At 43.0% G+C, this 19,245-nt stretch overlaps 1 long non-coding RNA gene across 1 annotated transcript in view; it reads right to left on the reverse strand.

The window, feature by feature from the left end:
• The window catches only part of LOC143769033 (uncharacterized), an 898,561-nt gene extending 881,448 nt beyond the window's left edge, over positions 1-17,113 (reverse strand). The window contains exon 1 of the long non-coding RNA XR_013214176.1: positions 16,676-17,113. This is a non-coding gene — a long non-coding RNA (uncharacterized LOC143769033). The remainder of the gene's footprint in view (positions 1-16,675) is intronic.
• Between the last annotated feature and the right edge of the window lie 2,132 nt (positions 17,114-19,245).

Below are 19,245 nucleotides of genomic sequence, written 5' to 3' on the forward strand. Positions count from 1 at the left end.
ATATATATTTTGGTAGCTGGTCCTTTATTGTCCGTTTAGCATGTTCTATTAAAATCTTTTATGGTTTTCCACGAGATATTGTTATCACATTCTGAATATGCTGGCTTCAATACTGTTTTGTTCCACTGTTATACAGTAGGTTTTCTGTGGCAGAAAAAAAAAAAAAAGATACCACACACAGGACTGGCACTAATGCAAATTTGCCAATTTTAATCTGCCACTTTTACTTTTTTTTCTGGGAGAATTGTGAAGAAATCAGGCCCACTGTTATACAGTAGGTTTTCTGTGGCAGAAAAAACAAAAAAAGATGCCACACACAGGACTGGCACTAATGCAGATTTGCCAATCTTAATCTCCCACTTTTACTTTTTTTTCTGGGAGAATTGTGAAGAAATCAGGCCCACTGTTACACAGTAGGTTTTCTGTGGCAGAAAAAGCAAAAAAAGATGCCACACACAGGACTGGCACTAATGCAGATTTGCCAATCTTAATCTCCCACTTTTACTTTTTTTTCTGGGAGAATTGTGAAGAAATCAGGCCCACTGTTATACAGTAGGTTTTCTGTGGCAGAAAAAAAAAAGATGCCACACACAGGACTGGCACTAATGCAGATTTGCCAATCTTAATCTCCCACTTTTACTTTTTTTTCTGGGAGAATTATGAAGAAATCAGGCCCACTGTTAGACAGTAGGTATTCTGTGGCAGAAAAAAAAAAGATGCCACACACAGGACTGGCACTAATGCAGATTTGCCAATCTTAATCTCCCACTTTTACTTTTTTTTCTGGGAGAATTGTGAAGAAATCAGGCCCACTGTTATACAGTAGGTTTTCTGTGGCAGAAAAAAAAAAAAGATGCGACACACAGGACTGGCACTAATGCAGATTTGCCAATCTTAATCTCCCACTTTTACTTTTTTTTCTGGGAGAATTCTGAAGAAATCAGGCCCACTGTTATACAGTAGGTTTTCTGTGGCAGAAAAAAAAAAAGATGCCACACACAGGACTGGCACTAATGCAGATTTGCCAATCTTAATCTCCCACTTTTACTTTTTTTCTGGGAGAATTGTGAAGAAATCAGGCCCACTGTTATACAGTAGGTTTTCTGTGGCAGAAAAACAAAGACAGATGCCACACACAGGACTGGCACTAATGCAGATTTGCCAATCTTAATCTCCCACTTTTATTTTTTTTTCTGGGAGAATTGTGAATAAATCTGGGCCACTGTATTAGAGTATATTTTCTGTGGCAAAAAGTGGCTTGAAGAGATATAACATAAATAAAAAAAAAAAGGGACTGTACTACAATTACTATCTCCCTACAGTTATCTCAGAAAAGTATGTCAGGCAGCAATAAAAAGGACTGCTGCACACAAAAGTCAAAAGTGTGGACAAACAAACAAAATAGCTGTGTAGAAAGGAAGGAGCAATAGGATTTGTGCTTTGAAAAAAGCAGTTGGTTTGCACAGCGGCGTACACACAGCAACGCAGCTATCAGGGAGCCTTATAACCTACAGAGCTGTTGCACAGAAATCGAGCCTCCACTGTCCCAAAAAGAAAAGGTGGTGTTGGACAGTGGAAATCGCTACAGCACAAGCGGTTTGGGGGTTAATTTACCCTGCCTAACGCTATCCCTGCTTCTGACGAAGCGGCAGCAACCTCTCCCTATGCTCAGATCAGCAGCAGTAACATGGCGGTCGGCGGGAATGCCCCTTTATAGCCCCTCTGATGCCGCAGAAAGCAAGCCAATCACTGCCATGCCCTTCTCTAAGATGGTGGGGACCAGGACCTATGTCATCACGCTGCCCACACTCTGCGTGCAACTTCATTGGCTGAGAAATGGCGCTTTAAGCGTCATAGGAAACGCGACTTTGGCGCGAAGATCGTGTACCGCATGGCCGATCCCACGCTGGGATCGGGTCGGGTTTCATGAAACCCGACTTTGCCAAAAGTCGGCGACTTATGAAAATGACCGATCTGTTTCGCTCAACCCTAATGGAGAGCTCTATGTTAACTGTTCTGTCTTCATGCATGGAAAACTCTCTATGTGGACTGTTCTGTCTTCACATATGGAGAGCTCTATGTGGATTGTTCTCTCTTGATATATGGAGAGCTATTTGGACTGTTCTCTCTTGGTACTGTATATGGAGAGCTCTCTTTGTGGACTGTTCTGTCTTGATAAATGGAGAGCTCTCTCTATGTGGACTGTTCTCTCTTGATATATGGAGAGCTCTCTATTTGGACTGTTCTCTCTTGGTACTGTATATGGAGAGCTCTCTTTGTGTACTGTTCTGTCTTCATATATGGAGAGCTCTCTATGTGGACTGTTCTCTCTTAGTATATGGAGAGCTCTATGTGGACTGTTCTGTATTGGTATATGGAGAGCGCTATGTGGACTGTTCTCTCTTGGTATATGGAGAGCTCTATGTGGACTGTTCTCTCTACATATATGGAGAGCTCTCTATGTGGACTGTTCTCTCTTAGTATATGGAGAGCTCTATGTGGACTGTTCTGTCTTGGTATATGGAGAGCGCTATGTGGACTGTTCTCTCTTGGTATATGGAGGGCTCTCTATGTGGACTGTTCTCTCTTTGTTCATGGAGGGCTCTCTGCTACAGCCCTTATAAATATAGCAGGCTAGGGAAATACTTTCATATGATGCAGTTGTAAGGGGTGTGCAGGCGACAGGTTTGGGCCCTGCATTCCTGTGCATACCTGTCAAATAAAACCAGGTAAGATTTATATGTTTTAATATGTGTACCGTATAATATGGTAGCATTTGATTCTGTTTAAGAATGCTGGCCCACAGATGGATAAAATACATTGCAAACACAGCACACCAGAGAAAGGACATTTTATTAATGCAGCGGGGCGTCGGGGTGTGATGGAACAACAGCAGCCCCTCACCACGGCTACCATCCCGGCCTCCGTTACGAAGTGGTATAGTGGCAGGATTCAGAGGCCTTGCATTTGGAAAACGGAGAAACCCTTGAAAAGGCAAAGATGGCGGCCGTTAAAGACTTTAAAATGGCAGATAATGACGCAGAAGCTGGAAATAGCTCTGTCGTAAGCATTCTAAACTAAAAATGGCGGCGTGAAAATTCATCTGGTGGGGAGGGTGCCTTGTGCCTAGGCCACACCCCCTGGTGAGTGGTGCCCTCCCATGGTGGGTGCGGCGAAGAAAAAAAAAGAAAAGTTACCTCCCACAGCAGATTCCTGAAGAGCAGGAGGAGTCCAATGCTGAAGTGGAGGACGATACCGACAGCAGCAGAGCGGTCGTAGCAGAGCTGCCGGTGAGTGTCCTCTGGCCTCAGACCCCTGAGACCAGGCCCACTGTCATGGACATTCCTGTCCTTAGTCTTTTGCCCAAGACCATGGTGCCCTGGCCCTTGTATGTGGATGTTCGACCCCGGGAACCGCGACCTCCATTCTCAGAACGTATCCCTACCTCGGCTGGCCGCACGTCTCCTAGTCCCTCGCCGCAACATCAGGCAAGTGAAGGGCCATTTCCATCCTCCGGGCAAGTGGCCTGGGTGGCAGGAGTGGTGGATATTGCAGAGATGCAGGTGTTCCTGAAATGGGACCGGGAGGTAGAAGCGCTCCACCTGAGGCCTTGGTCTGTTCGCTCTGGCACACCAGAGTATGCGGTGGCCAAAAGGTTGCCAGAGACGGCAGGAGCACAGGCACGTAGCCCTGCTTATGATGAACGGCATCAGAGGGAGAGTGGAGCATCAGTTGCTAATGGGCGCTCCTCTAGTACCCGCTTTGAGGAAGGACAGTAACTGCAATTTGTCCTATAAGAAAGAAAGTTGTGCTTGTTGCACATAAGGAAAAGAGTATTTGGGACTGTTCTGTGTCCCTGAGGGCAGGAGCCCTGTAATGCTGTGAGGGACTGTTCTGCGTCACCTGGACAGGAGCCCAGAAGTCAGTGCAGTGAGAATGGCCGCAGTTAAAAAGTTGTTTTGAACTGTTTTCCCCCTCCAAGTTTTGTTGTGCCTGTTGCGCCTCTTCTGCTGGATTGCAGGACTCAGACCTTATGTGGAGACAGTGCCCCATGGACTGTTGCCGAACTGTGTGTGGCTGCTCTGGGGACTGTGATAAGATCTGTGAAATGTCCTTGTTTAACCTCAATTTTGTTTGCAGAAGGTAAGCTGAGCAACACACATGTTTCAAAGGGATGGTGGTCTGGAAATAGCAGGGTGGGGAACATATGCAGAATAACCTGATGAGTGAGCCGAGTCAGAAGAGAATAGACTGCATGCTCCTGGATGGTTGGAGCTGTAGTAATTTGGCCATGTGGGCCATGAAGAATAGTGTGGACATTCAAGTCAGTTAAGGACTGGTCAGTGGACCTGGAGAGTCCTATGGAGAGCTGTCTGTCTGTTTGGGTCTCAGGAAGTGGAGACCGACGTCAAATGGACCCATATTGATGTCTGGACAACCCGAGGGTTGTGCCGGGGTACACCAGGATTGTGCTCATGTGATGGTGAGCTGGAGAGAACTGTTGGCCCAAACTTGGGTCATGTTTTTAAAAAAACTGAACTGTTTGTTCCGGAGTCCCAACCAAGTGGGACAGGTACCAGTCCTGACTGGGAATAGGTCAAACGTGGTTTATTGGAACAATGTTTTTATGTAGAATGTAATAAGTTTTGTGGTTATTTATGTTTTAATCCTAGTCTGCTGTTATATGATGCTAAATGTCATAATGTGCATGTTTTTGCTTTACCGGTACCGCATGGTCGGGGACGACCATGGTTTTAGGAGGGAGGTATGAAAGGCATGAGCAGGCGACAGGTTTGGGCCCTGCATTCCTGTGCATACCTGTCAAATAAAACTGGGTTCAATTTATTTGCTTTAATACGTGCACCGTATAATATGGTAGCATTTGATTCTATTTTAGAATGCTGACCCACAGGTGGGTGAAATACATTACAAACACAGCACACCAGAAAAAGGACATTTTATTAATGCAGCGGGGCGTTGGGGTGTGATGGAACAACAGCAGCCCCTCGCCACGGCTTCCACCCTGGCCTCCGTTACACAGTATATTGTGTGTAACCCATTTATTACAGAGAACTGAGAAATGTATGTAAAAATGTGAGATGCAGGTTACACATGAGGGTGGTACACTATACTAGGTGCCCTCTGATGGGCAGAAGGCAAGTGGGTACCCCAACAAGACACTGACAGATACCGGATCTTAAAACCAGCTGCAATTTACTGATAAATGTTCTATTATTGAGGCTCTAAAACTTTAAAATATTGTAGAAATTGAACAGGGAACAAGCATGGTCTACAAAACAACTTCCTCCTACCAAGTAGTGAAATGTGAGTCTAGACCTGCACCAATGGTTGAACCCTACATTTCTCCAGTTATTGCAGGTTCCACATAGGCCTCAGTAAGGTACAATTGTCTCTCACACGGTGTCCTTAGCAGTCACTACTTTTCTCTGTCACACAAGTCCACCACATTTTATAGATACTACTCCAATAACAGTGCCGTAACCACCAAGGTTTGTGCAGCTGTAAACTTGTGTAACCACCAAGCTTAGTGCCTCAATAATGGCCTCATATGAGAGAGACTGTAATCTCTACACTTTCTAACCTGATTTCAAATAACCTGTTTCAGTTGATCTTTGCCATTTCTGCACCATCCAGCCATGTTTGGGTTCATAGGGCCAGTTGAAAGTTCTGACCGGCTTACACGCAGATAACAGTAATACAGAAGCAAAATCTCTTCATCATTGCACTCCACACAGCACATAAGGTAGTTGACCAGGAGACATTTTTTAGATTTTCAAGGGTCCCCTCAGGATTTCCATTAACTTTTACAGATCTTCCTGCCTTGGAGGGTTGCATAAAGGACTCACCAAAGGCATCCGAAAGTGAGCTAACGAGACACACAGCAAACTATCAGCCATACCCCTCACCCCATGAGTATTAAATCAGTTTATATTTCATAGCTACCACGTACACGTCTAGATCATTACTGCCCTCTGTGGATTTAAAGCCTAGCTTGCAATACTCACTCATAAACTATAAGGACAAGTTAGGTCAAGCCTCTCATCGACCAGAACATTACTCAATTCATCTAGGCTATGGCTGCTATATTTCACGATCACAGCCACGTGATGTATATTGCAATCACGATCTCACTACATTTCTAAGCATAGACTTCAATAAACTTACTGATTTCCGTAATGTTCTGTGAAAGCTAATGAGGAATATCATCTACACCAAAAAAAGAACATGGACAGCACCTCCAAAAATTCATATGTTGATCTAATACCGCTAGGCAAAATATATATTTAACTGAACACGAGGTTCTTAGTTTAACATTCTGATCAGACTGTATGAAGCCCACTGCCACGTCACGGCAAACCTGTTAGTGGGTCCCTATTGCCCTAACAGAACGAAGTCGTATGCTGACCACCGCCACAGCGACAATGCATCAGCAGGGCGGATGGCCTGGTGCCTCACAGCACCCATGCTGCAAGACTGAGTCCCCATGACTGCAGACAATGCCGCCCCACCAGCACAAATCCACAGCAACAATGGCCGCCACACAGCACTCACACCAAATGAAAGGAGCATTGAAACTCACCTCCCTCAAGCTGTCAAGTGAAAGCAAAAATAGGCTACATAGGAATATCAGTTATAACCACCTACAAATGTGTCACATTCGACTCTTCACACTCTCCTTTGATCTCTGCTTCTTCCACTTGCACTGTGGAGGGTGATGGTGGAAGCAGGCCAAGTCCTTTTTAACATTAATGTGGCTGGGACTCATGGTGCCACCAAGTCTAGGAATCTGTGCCTTACTTAATGTTTCTTACTATCTGTTGTTAATCAGCTCTTTGTTGTGAGTTTTGGGCATGGCCACTCCCTATTTAAACCCCCAACAACATGCTGCAAGCTGCCAGTTATAAGTTGTTACTTACCAAGATTTTCTGCTTATTCCAGCTTGCTTCTTGTATCTTCTAGTAATGTTCCTGATCTTGGCTTGCATTTCTAACTTTCCGAATGACTCACAATTCTGTCCTGACCACCTTGTTTTGATGCGGCATCACAACTATTTTCTGCTAGCTCGCTTCACTGACCAGCAGCTAATCTGTGGACACAAACCAGATGACTCTGCATATGGCCTGATCTCTGTTTAGGGTTTGAGGCCAGGGTCCCTTAGGAGCCTACTGAATGGTGTTATTTGCGCAACACCTCTCCATGGAAGCTATCTTGCTAGAGGTGCCAGGCATCCACACGTGATGTACTGCAGCGCCCCAGAGTCCTGGTTGCTGCAGTAATATTATTCTTCCACCAGGGGGAGTGATATTACGTCTGAAGGTAATAAAGGAGTTCATCTTTCCAGGTATCACAGCATCACAACACACTTCACACTCCAGACCACCAGGGGGAGCCATGCTCCTATCTAGTAGGGCACTCCTCACAGAAGAGTAAAACTGGTGGGCTGGATAGAAAGTTAGTCAGAAGCTGACTGTGCTCATCCCAGGCAAGACCTGTCGGGCAGACAGGGGGAAAGGAGGAACACCTGAGCTGCAGACAGAGGGCCCTTGTCAGGGGTGGGATCCTGACAGAGGCCTAGCACGAGACAGAAAGATACGGTGCTGCACCTGCCCCACGTGCGGCAGCATCCTAAGGAAGGACAAGAAAGGAATTGTGTTGCAGGGAGTGAGAAACGAAGTCACAGCACAAGGAGACAACACCAGAAGGAGTTCTGTCCTGTAAGAGGCTGCCTCCTTCTGAGGCGCGTAGCCGGTGGCCGGAACACCGAGGGAGTAATTGACTCTACGCATTACTTCAAAGACCAGCAGGACAGTCAATTCCAAGTTGGCTGCCCGACCTTAAAACCTAAGAAGACACAGTGGCAAATTGTGGGGGTCGGGGCGTCTCTAGGGTCCCTATAAACAAGCCTCAGGCCATCAGTCATACAGGTATGTCCTATCCATACCATCTGGGGGACAGAGAGGAAGAAATAACACCTAGAACATCTACAAAGGTTGTGAGGACTATCCCGTGGTGCTCAGCAGGGAGGTACTACAACACACAGGCGCTAATAGGAAGGCTACTGATTTCCACCTGGATAAAAGAACTCTGGATTTGCCTTCGGACCGGCTGGACTCTGCCTGCCCTGTGATCTGTACTCTGGACTGTGGACGCTGAAGTCTTCAGTAAAAGGTAAAGAGACTGCAACCTTGTGTCCTCGTTATTCATTGCGCCTTACATCGTCCACCATCACCACCTACACATCTGGGAAGCCCTGGGGACATACTTCACCTGTGGGAAGGTATACCATCTAGCTGCCACTCCATCACCCCAGCGGACCCCTAGCAGCGTCGGTCACCCTGACCGAATACCACAGGTGGCGTCACGAACACTTCCCCTTTTACCACGGATATCCCTAGGGCCACGGACCAGGTCAGCCACCGTGACATCCCCATCGAGAACCGAAGGGCCCGGTACTGAGTTCCCCTAGCCCTGGGGGGTGCTCCAGTACCATTACACAATGCAGCACAAGTAAATTTGTCAGACTGAATTATGAGTCAATAGTGACATCTGGAAGAAGAAGTGATACAGGGATTTTGAGCACTGCAAACATCAGTACTCCATATATATAACCACAATAGGTATTTGAACTAAAAATTGACAAATCTGCTCAGCAGCATACACCTATCCTGAAACAGTCAGTGTTGTAAAAATCCAGCATAGAAAATAAGGATTAATCTACTAATGATCAGTCTCACCTTTGGCTTCTAAATGGACAAGACCCTATGCCTTAAAGTAGCACCATACACTAGATGGTGAGGAGGAAAGAGGACATGGCTGAGCTACTGGGACACACAGAGATTTTTGTATACATTTCTTAGATTTAATTGTAATTTAGGATAAAATAGATACTAAAGGAAAATATGGTGGAAAATTTTGCCTCCGATTCACTATTCCTCGAAATCCATTTCCTGCTTCTAGAATCTCTGGAGTCTGAGGTACAGTTCTGGCAAAAATTAAGAAACCACCACATCAAAACCCTGTCATGGGCAGCAAAATCTCCAGACCTGAACCCCATTGAAAACCTCTGGAATGTAATCAAGAGGATGATGGATAGTCACAGGCCATCAAACAAAGAAGAACTGCTTACACTTTTGCGCCAGAAGCAGTGTGAAAGACTGGTGGAAAGCATGCCAAGACGCATGAAAGCTGTGATTAAAAATCATGGTTATTCCACAAATTATTGATTTCTGAACTCTTCCTGAGTTAAAACATGAGTATTGTTGTTTCTATATGATTATGAACTTGTTTTCTTTGCATTTCTTTGAGGTCTGAAAGAACTGTTTTTTTTTTTTTTAATTTTGACCATTTCTCCTTTTCGGAAAAAAAAATACAAAATTTATTGCTTGGAAATTCGGAGACATGTTGTCAGAAGTTTATAGAATAAAAGAACAATTTACATTTTACTCAAAATTATACCTATAAAAAGAAAAATCAGACAAACTGAACATTATGCAGTGGTCTCTTAATTTTTGCCCGAGCTGTATTTTGAGCATGTTTGCTGAGACCAGGAAAGTTTTCCTTTTCAAGTGTAGACATAATCCATATGCTATTTCTCAGTTTATCAAACTTCTCTTAACCTCAATGAGAAAAAATAGCTTTCTAGAACAGTAATAGTATCGAAGAAGGATCAACATGCAAAGGAAGCATCAAAATCTATAATGCGTAGTTTAGAATAAAGGCAGTGAGTTTTGGACTAGGGAATTAATCCAAAATTATTTTAAAAGTACGGTAAATTTCCATAAAAAGAAATGGACCTTATTACCAAGTGATCATATCTATAGGATTGTCTTCTACAAGACGTTTATACCAAAGAACTATAAAAGACTCATACCATACTATCATATCAAGAACCACACAGAGAAGTTTTCTCATTGGCAGCTATGAACATCTCCGTCTTGAGTATGAGTCAGGTGTACTGCAGGAGGATTGAGTGATGTCTTTAACAAATACTGTATATGAAGGAGCATTGACCATGTAGTGATACTATAAAAGGTAAAACTTGTAGCGTTTTTCCATGACATTTTAAGACGGACAAAAATAATTCTCAGATGCAATGTTAAGAATGGAAATATCAAACATGGCTGAACTAATGGAGAATAAATCCTTCTAAATATTAGTAGTAGTGAACAGCTGACCGCACTACCGCTGTCATAGACCGTGAACCCTCCAGTCCATAGGACCGCAATCAACCCACAGATATCGGGTACTAAAGCCAAAGAGACAACAATCTTGAATAGTTGAAAGAAGAGTATTGACGGCAGCACTCACCAATCTTCGCACACAGGTTCCTTTATTATGAAAAATTCTTCACGGCTCGGGGGTGTGTATTTACATAGAACGTGGCAGCCGAATGACGGCCGTTTCGCACCCTCCTGGCGCTTCAACAGGTTCCAGGAGGGCGCGAAACGGCCATCGTTCGGCTGCCATGTTCTATGTAAATACACACCCCCGAGCCGTGAAGAATTTTTCATAATAAAGGAACTTGTGTGCGAAGATTGGTGAGTGCTGCCGTCATTACTCTTCTTTCAACTATAAATCCTTCTAAATGTTTCATGTTGCTATAGTCTCAATTATCGTCAACCAGAGGTGATCTGGGAAACAGCAATATCTCAAAGGTCTTTTATAGGTTAAGTAATCTCCATGAGGCACTGGTTCATTGTGAACAAAGGTGTACATAATATAAACACTGATAATGTGTCTAATATGTTGCCCTTGGAGCATTGTTTCCAACTTTGGCCACCATGAAATCAGAATATGGGTTGGTATTTTGGTCAATAGCCATGACCCCTTTCATGTTTACTTAATCTCCTTCCCATGCTTTGCCCTGCCTATATCTTCAAGATGCCGGGAAATAAGAAACCATTCATATCCATGAATTTCTACAAGGTTTTAGGAGAATTGCCAATTTTTCAGGGGGTCTATGAGGTTTTCCATTCCAGGAGAGTTGACAAGTGTGTATTGGAGGGAAGGCACCCAGACCAGGTAGGCTGCATTCTTTGGCAAGCAATCATCAAGTCATCCTGTTCCAGGTGGTAAGAAACTTACAGCCCCATTTTTATGCAAATATATCTACTGCCCAGGTTTGAGCAACTTGTGTGTTAGATGTGTATGGAATCTGGGGATCCTGTGAAGACGTACAAAAATCTTTTGCTTGGGGTAATGAATGTTCATGTTGCACATTATAGCACTTCTGTTGCATTAGATTATCTACACAAATGTTATTCTATAGGGGAACATAAGATTAAAAAAAAATCTGCATTCTTGATTGTACTTTTTTGACTGCATAGTCAATGGCTCATACATTCATTCATTTTGTGAACCCCATAGGTTTCCATTAGAACAGAACAAACGATAGCGCACTGTGATGCACCACATAGAATCCCTGTGTCCCTTAGCTGCCACGGATATGTATTGGTAGGTACATAGAGAATATGCAATGGTTCCCAAGATAGGGAACAGTCTTCAGCTTATTTACGTCCATCCTTTTACACTTTGAAAATGCTAAATATCTTGTCCATGAAGTTTACGCATGCTAAGAAAAGGCAAAAATAATTAATTAGGTCTCAAAGGAGCAACAGATAATAACACCGTAACAAATGCTAAAATCTATTGTCCCATTAACACGTGGATTAGTGTTAATGTAATTGCAGAAGACATTGCATAGTAAATAACTGCAATTAATTGGAAAATAAGACAAAAATTTAAATAAATGGAAAAGCTTTAACCCAACGTCCAGAAGTACAAGGTTTTGGTTAAATGAGTAAGAATCTGATGTGTCCATATCCAGTAGCCATTTTTTATCAACAGTTCTTCGTTACCTAATCTCCTGTTTGGGCCAGGGAAAGTCTTAAGTTCATTAATGGTGAAAAGCATTGATTCTTAAGTGTGAGATCGGACTTATTCTGTGAGGTGCTGACTGGAATAGAAGACATGTGCATAGAATTCCAATACCCTGGGATGTCTAATTGGAAATGTTCTATAGTTCCAATGGACTTAGGTATAGTAGGTGCAGATGTATCAGTTGAACCTAGTCCTACGATGATCCAAGTGCCACAGTATCATAAATGGTGCATGATATTTGGAGGCCCACATTTGAGATTGGGGCCCAAAAGCTTTAGTTTAGTTATGCCTCTGACATTATAGTGCTGAAATTACTAGATGGCCCAAAATCACGGGCACTGACAGAAATGTAGGCAAGACTTTTTCAAATAGAAAAGGAGGTCTACAAATGTCCTGTCCTGTATCCATTGATGGGTTATACATTCTGTTTCTACCTCAGCTGACTTCTTCTGCAATTCAGCGCGTCTGGTAACCCTAAGCATTTAGGTGATGTTACACTTCAAAGATTTATAGGTTGACTCAGGTACTTGCACGCCACCTGAGTATTCAGGTGGTTGGCATCCTCTCTACTATTGTGGTCTGCTTCCTTTCCTCAGTTCTTTCTGAATTCTGTAACAAACTAGGTTTTGTCGCTAAGTCAATTCTATTATATCCACGTTTCAGTTGTGCCTGGACTCTAACAAACCCAGCTCTGCCACTGAATTCTGGTAAAATACTATGTCTGTTCTGCACGGCTTTGTGTCAAAGTCAACTCCGCTACCGTGGCATGTAAAAGTTTGAGCATCTTTGGTCAAAATTACTTTTATTGTGAACAGTTAAGAAAGTTGAAGATCAAATTATCTCTAAAACGCTTAAGGATAAAGATGACACATTTCCTTTGTATTTTAGGCAAAAGAAATGTATATATTTTAAACTTTTATATTTTAAAAATTGCAAAAAGTAAAATGGGCCAATGCAAAAGTTTGGGCACTTTTGGAGAATTGTGTGCTCAGATAACTGACCAGGATTTCAGACCTTAATTAACCTGTTAGTGTTATTGCTTGTTTACTGTCATCGTTAGGAAATGCCAGGTGATGCAAATTTCCCAGCTTTATAAAAACTCAACCACCTCTAACCTTGTGCCAAAAAACAGCAGTCATGGGTTCTTCTAAGCAGCTACCTTCTCAAAATGAAAATAGTGGAGGCCCAGAAAAAAGAAGAAGGCTATAAGAATATAATAAAGCATTTTCAAGTTGCTATTTCCTTAGTTTGAAAAGTAATTAAAAAATGGTCATTAACAGGAACAGTGGAGGTAAACATAAGGTCTGGAAGACCAAGCAAAATTTCTGTGAAGATTGCTAGAGAAGCAAATCAGAACCCCCGCTTGACTGCAAAAGACCTTCAGAAAGATTTAGCCGAATCTGGAGTTGTGGTACATTATTCGACTATTTAGACACAACTGCACAAATATGGTCTTCATGGAAGTGTCATCAGAAGAAAACCCCTCGGCGTCCTCACCATAAAATTCAGAGTCTGAAGTAAATTTCAACAAATTCTTAATGCAAACACAACACCATCTGAAAAAAAAGCCGAAGTTGAAAAGAAGACGGCTCCTACAAATGAACAATGATCCTAAACACACTTTAAAATCCACAATGGATGACCTCAAAAGCGAACTGAAGGCTTTACAATGGCCCTCACAGTCCCCTGATATGAACATCATTAAAAATCTGTGGCTGGACCTCAAAATATGAGAGGATGCAAGACGACCAAGGCATCTCACAGAACTGGAAGAATTTTCCAAGAAAGAATGGATGAGAATCCCTCAAACAAGAATTGAAAGGCTTTTATATGGCTGCAAAAAGTGCTTATAAACTATGATACTTTCAAAAGGAGGTGCAACTAGATACTAACCATGAAGGGTGCAAAAACTTTTGCATCAGCCCATTTTCCTTTTTGCTATATTTAAAATTTAAAAGATGAATATATATGTATATACACACAGTGGGGGAAATAAGTATTTGATCCCTTGCTGATTTTGTAAGTTCACCCACTGACAAAGACATGAAGAGTCTATAATTTTGAGGGTAGGTTCATTTTAACATTGAGAAGTAGAATATCAAAAATAAAACCCAGAACATCACATTGTATAAATCATATAAATTTATTTGCATTTTACTGTGAGAAATAAGTATTTGATACCTCTGGCAAACAAGACTTAATACCAACCCTTGTTGGCAAGCACAGCAGTCAGATGTTTTTTGCAGTTGATGATGAGGTTTGACCACAAGTCAGGAGGAATTTTGGTCCACTCCTCTTTGCAGATCATCTCTAAATCATTAAGATTTTGAGGCTGTCTCTTGGCAACTCGGAGCTTCAACTCCCTACATAACTTTTCTATGGGATTAAGGTCTGGAGACTGGCTAGGCCACTCTGTATCCTTGGTTCTCGTAGTTGCAGTTCTGCTCATCCTGTTGCATTGTAGCCACAAGACCTTCCGTTGTTTGAACTATGTCACCCTCCTGCACCAATGCTATCTGCTTCTGCCACATAACAGCTGCTTATTGAGGTGATGGGGCAAAAAAGGGTAATTCCTAACTGGGCACGTCATTACCTATTCACAGGATAAGTTAAAATTGGTGATCACTATGGGTATCCAATAGCTGGAACCCCCACCAAACTCAAAAATTGTATTTTGAAATACCTTCTAAAATGCAGTGATGGCAGCTGATATACACCACTGCTTATGTCAGTGTCTGAAAAGAGAGATGCCACGGAGCTGTATTTGTATATCTTTGTGAGACTATTCAGACAATAAATGATGCAGAAACGCACTTGCACGGATACTGCTAGATTATTATGGGGCATTTCAGGATAATGCTATTGGGATTTTGGGGCCCCAGTGTAGAGATCCCTAAAGATAAGCAAATTATAGCCTATCCAGGTTGTAGATGATAGTTTCCCAGTTGGAAATAGCCCTTCGACCCTCCATAAGTGATTGAAAGCCAGTACAGTCTAAAATGAAAAAAGCTGGTTTTCCAAATGTTGGTATTCATTCTAACTATATTTTCTTTTTTTTATCAAATGTACAATGATTGATTACCAATGTGTTTTTCAATTTTAGCGTGTGCTCCCTTCCATGTGCATGGATGTAGTTCCATGTTTTATTCATCTGAAAGTCCGAAGATATTTCTAAGGATAAACCATCTCCGTGTGATAAGTGGGAAGCCACTGCAGGAGTACATTGAATCTCTAGTCTCTGGCTGAGGCCATGTTCCCTGATATTGTAGGAAGGAAAAATGTAAGCTTTTATTATGTTTCTATGAATAAAATAATTGTACACACTGGGTGAGCGGAAAATATATCTATACAGAAGCTTAAATAATCGACACAAAGTAGTAGAACGTGTCGCTCACTGCATCTGCATCCAGATATGCAGAGAACGTGCTTCAAGACTACTGCCATTTCTTAGTGATCAGCTTACTGTGCATTAATGCATTACATATATGAATTTTGTAATATCAAAGTAAGGATGTGTGAATATTTCTGAAATGAAGCCAATTATATAAAGCTCCTGCAATGACACCAAGGTGTCACTGGCGCTATCAGGGGGCACGAGAGTAAGTGCAGGGAGTGCAGGCTGAAGGCACGCAGCGAACAAGGACCTTAGACTAGTGTAGTGAGCACAGGACCTGGTACTGAGCAATCACATGACCAGGGGCGGAGCCACTGTACATGAGTGCAGGGAAGGACACTGAGCATGCAAAGCACAGGCCAAAGACAGTAATGTGGTCAAGGAGAGTCGAGAGTCAGAAGCCAGATGAACGCGCAGTACCTAGGGGCAAGACAAAGAGTTAACGGGGACAAGCCAAGGGGGTCAGATAACCATGAGAGACAGAGCAGTATAAAAGTAGGATACAGAGGCACAAGTCAGGGGACAAACTCAATCATACACAGCAAGGAACACAAGCACAGAGGCACACGATTAAGTACGAGTCACCAGGGTCAGCAACCACTAACCGAGTATATGGAAGTATCACGGACACTAAATGCAGTACTGCCAACATTAAATTACCATCCCAAAACCAAAAAGAGGCAGACTGAATTAACCCTGACCTGACCAGGATTGAGGCAGAACCATCCTGTCCAGAGTCATGACAGCTCCATTTCTAATGTGCATACCTATCAGTTGTAAATTGCCATGCAGAGAAAAATTGCATGCTTCTCTTGGAACTGGTGCCTCTGCACACAAAGCTGACCTCACAAGAAATTGTTTGCCACTAATGTTTAAAAGAACTGTTGTATCCTGTGCCTGCTAGTAGTGTAGTGTAACCAGCAATGTAAGTGCTTCCTAGAAGTGTAACTGTTGAGGGAGGATCTAAATTGATCCTTCACGGTTGACTCAGTGATTTCCAAATTAATCTACAGGGTGTTGCCGGCAACTGAAAATGACCAGACGGAGACGTGTGCCTCTGTATGGGGGATCGAGCAGATCTCTGGCCCCCGTTTTATTGTGTATCGCTTTTCATAATCATAGAAATTATACTTCAACCAATCAGCATAAGAACACGCTCACAGTTCTTAACCTATAAGAATGCAGGAAAAACTTAACCCATGAGTATACAGAAAAACCGGAAACTACATATATGGTCATATCTTCTTGGCATAGAAAAACACATACTAACAGGTGCCTCAAAGTCTTATCTAGCGATACACCCCCGAGTCCCTTCCCTGGCTCGAGTCAGAAGACTCAAGGTCTTTATACCAATTATAAACCATAGCCTAGTTGAATAACAGGCTTGTGAACAACAAGATAAAATTACTTCATGGCAGCTATAACCTTTTACCTAATTAAATAACAGAATTTATCTTTAAGCAACAAGAAAATGGAGTCGAAAACACAAAATGGAGAACCTTTCATAATTTGTTCCTTCACATTCCCCCCTAGATAAATTTTGTTAATTAATGTCCAGCATCAGAGGTACTATCCCAAGCTCTAAGCTCGAGGGGTACTGGTCTTCACATGACTGGTGCCATGTTACCAGCCATGGCTGTTGCGGCATACCCGTCCCCCCTGTATACTAGAATTTACGAATAACAATTATTGATAACAGTAGTGGGGATCTTTTGAAGATAGCCATGCGCTTGGCTTCAACATCTTCATCAGATAACTTTGTGAAATCAGTGTAGAGAAGAGCAGGGGTGGCAACGCTTTTGGCATCATCATTAGTTGTCTTAGTGCAGAGTTTCCTAATACATACAGAAATACACCAAAGAACAAGTTTTAGTATTTCATACATGACAAGAATAAAGGCAGCGATGTGTAACAAAGTTTGCAAGATTTCAGCTATCCAGCCCCCAGGTCCCTCAAACCAATTGGCTGGATTAAGAAAGGAGAAGGTGTCTGCCCACCAACTGTCCTTATTACGGTCATTGTCTTTATCATATTAATCTCTGAGTCTTTGAATATCCTCTAACTTTAACTTCATAGTGTTATTGGGATCTGTATAATAACAGCAAGCGGGTCCAATAACCTGACACCCTGTGCTGCTGTTAAGTAATACAGTACTACAGTATATTGATTAGTGACTATAATAAGTTGGTTTTGGACAACAACAGTAATATTAAGTATATCCAATATATCCCAAATTTGATCATCTACTCTGTGGCCCTAACCAATTTATCCCACATTTGTGTAATAATAATCATAGGGTAAATGAAAACAGAACTGACAATTTTATTGGCTATACCCATCTGTACTACATATGGTCTCCCCAAAGGGAAAAACCAAAACATTATGTCCCCTTATTTGCTATTAGTCTGTTCAACCAGCTTGCATCGCGATTAGTGTTGAGCATTCCGATACCGCAAGTATCGGGTATCGGCCGATACTTGCGGTATCGGAATTCCGATACCGGGATTCCGATACTAGCCGCGTATCGGATACCGAAATCGGAAGTTCCCAGATTCAAACTGCACGAATTCAGCCAATGAGAATGATTCCAAGTGTGGGAACATCCTGTTCAGCATGGAGGGCATGAAACTACTGGCAAGGCTGTGATTGGCTGCTGAAATGATGTCATGCTGCAGTTTAAAAGTCGCTGGCGCCATTTTGCACTCACTCTGCTGTGAATTCAGTTAGTGACAGGATGCTGTTTGCTGACTGAGGGCCAGTTTAGAGATAGCGATTTGCTTCATTGTTCTTTTCCAAGGCTAATTTAGCAACCGCTGTGTTCACCTACTAATCACCTTGCTTTTGCCTTGCAGGGCTGTTTTCACAGCGATCTGCAAGGTCTCTGTGTGTGTGTGTGTGTGTGTGTGTGTGTGCAGCCCACTCTCTAGTCTGTGTGCAGCCATAGGCCATAGCTGGTTGTATTCAGTTCAGGGAGGGTGGTTCACTGCCTCATACTGTTCTATTTTTATTTTTTTTCAAGTAGTGCAGGCTGCTGCACATATTTTCAAAAAATTCCTATTAGTGTCTTTCCACCCGTATCCAGCTAACTTGTGAAAAAACACTACATAGGACAACGTAGAGGAGTGTTTTTGGGCCTTGCAGCGCCGTTTACGGCTGTCTGCACGGTCTCCGTGTGACTGCAGCTCACCCTGTATTCTGTGTGCAGCCATAGCCGGTTGTATCCAGCTCAGGGTTCTTCACTGCGTCATACCGTAAAATCATTTTTCCTTTTGTTTTAAGTAGTGCAGGCTGCTGCACATTTTTTCAAAAAATTCCTATTAGTGTCTTTCCACCCGTATCCAGCTAACTTGTGGAAAAACACTACATAGGATAACGTGGAGGAGTGTTTTTGGGCCTTGCAGCGCCGTTGACGGCTGTCTGCACGGTCTCCGTGTGACTGCAGCTCGCCCTGTAGTCTGTGTGCAGCCATAGCCGGTTGTATCCAGCTCAGGGTTCTTCACTGCGTCATACCGTAAAATCAATTTTCCTTTTGTTTTAAGTAGTGCAGGCTGCTGCACATTTTTTCAAAAAATTCCTATTAGTGTCTTTCCACCCGTATCCAGCTAAGGCTACGTTCACATTTGCGTTGTGCGCCGCAGCGTCGGCGCCGCAGCGCACAACGCAAACAAAAACGCAGCAAAACGCATGCACAATGCTGCGTTTTGCGCCGCATGCGTCCTTTTTTTAATTGAATTTGGACGCAGCAAAAATGCAACTTGCTGCGTCCTCTGCGCCCAGACGCGGGCGCCGCAGCGACGCATGCGGCGCAAAACGCAAGTGCGACGCATGTCCATGCGCCCCCATGTTAAATATAGGGGCGCATGACGCATGCGGCGCCGCTGCGGCGCCCGACGCTGCGGCGCCCGCCGCTAATGTGAACGTAGCCTTACTTGTGGAAAAACACTACATAG

The sequence above is a fragment of the Ranitomeya variabilis genome, chromosome 1 (genome assembly GCF_051348905.1).
Source record: "Ranitomeya variabilis isolate aRanVar5 chromosome 1, aRanVar5.hap1, whole genome shotgun sequence".
NCBI classification, from domain to species: Eukaryota; Metazoa; Chordata; class Amphibia; order Anura; family Dendrobatidae; genus Ranitomeya; species Ranitomeya variabilis.